Raw genomic sequence first — 1,403 nt, forward strand, 5'->3', positions numbered from 1 at the left:
GGCCTTGGAGGGGGAGGGGCCTCATCCTATACACCGGGGGCCAGGGAGGGGATTGGAGGACCTGGAGGGGGCGGGGCCAATACTTTGGGCAATATAGAGTATGAATGAGGCGGTGGTAAGGAGCGAGTGCCGGGCCTTGGATCAGAGGCGGTTAGGTACATAGAGGGGTTCACATACTATCTGCCCAGCGAGGACGGCACTGTGGTGGTTTGAGGAGATTGCACGGGGCCAATACTTTGGGCAATATAGAGTATGAATGAGGCGGTGGTAAGGAGCGAGTGCCGGGCCTTGGATCAGAGGCGGTTAGGTACATAGAGGGGTTCACATACTATCTGCCCAGCGAGGACGGCACTGTGGTGGTTTGAGGAGATTGCGCAATCCATCCTGGGAGCATTTTTTGGGGCGAGTTGAGGAGTTTGGGGTGACACGTCAGTCTGCGGCACAGAAAGTGACACGGACACTACAGAAGATCCGTTTCATTTCACTGACACAAGACGGCGAATGTACAGAGCGCCGCCCACATCTCCCACCAACGTCTCATGGACACAACCTCCTAAATGCCAGAACCGTCCCCCAAAGTCTCGTGGACACAACCTCCTAAATGCCAGAACCGTCCCCCAAAGTCTCGTGGACACAACCTCCTGGACATCGGAACCCTCTCTGTAAGGTCCTGCACTGCGACACTTTGGTTTAGGGGGCTCAAAGAAAAAATATATACTCACCTGATCTACAGTCCCATCTGGCTGCTAGACTGGTCCCTGCAGCCTCCTCCCTGGGCCTCGGAGGTCTGAGCCCCACGGATGTCATTGTCAGTCCATTGGACACGAGGACACCTAAAGACGTACCACAGCCGGAGAGGAGGGGGAGAGGCATATCTGCTTTTCTTGAGCCCCCTAGACAGAACGAGGCCCCTCCCCCTTCAGTCCGGGGGGTGCGGCACTTATTTTAATGTGAAGCATTCCAAAACCTTTCCCGATATCCATCCCCCCATACAGCAGAGGCAGCACTAGGAGCCAATCACAAGCAGCGGTCCGGGTGGTGACCCCACTATATGGCTTAACTCCAGTATAAAAAGTGAGGTCACTGAGCAGGCTTTGTGGTGGTGGGGGATGGGGGGATCCTATATGCTACTGTAATCTCCTGGGGGGCGGGGACTGTGTACAGCGCTGTGTACATTGTTGGCGATATAAATAAATACGTATTTCCACTTCTATCAGCTGTCGAGTTGTTGGACTTCAGCGTCAAAGGTCACCGAGCTCTCCACCCAACACCATCCTGTGCCCATGTGTACATTCCCGGCCACTCTACAGAACCCCGACCTGACCATGATCCCCGATATATCTACAGAACCCCAACCTGACCATGATCCCCGATATCACAACTACACCCCGACCTCACTAACA

This window comes from Nanorana parkeri, unplaced genomic scaffold (assembly GCF_000935625.1).
Source record: "Nanorana parkeri isolate BGI_ZX_2015 unplaced genomic scaffold, ASM93562v1 scaffold4068, whole genome shotgun sequence".
NCBI lineage: Eukaryota > Metazoa > Chordata > Amphibia > Anura > Dicroglossidae > Nanorana > Nanorana parkeri.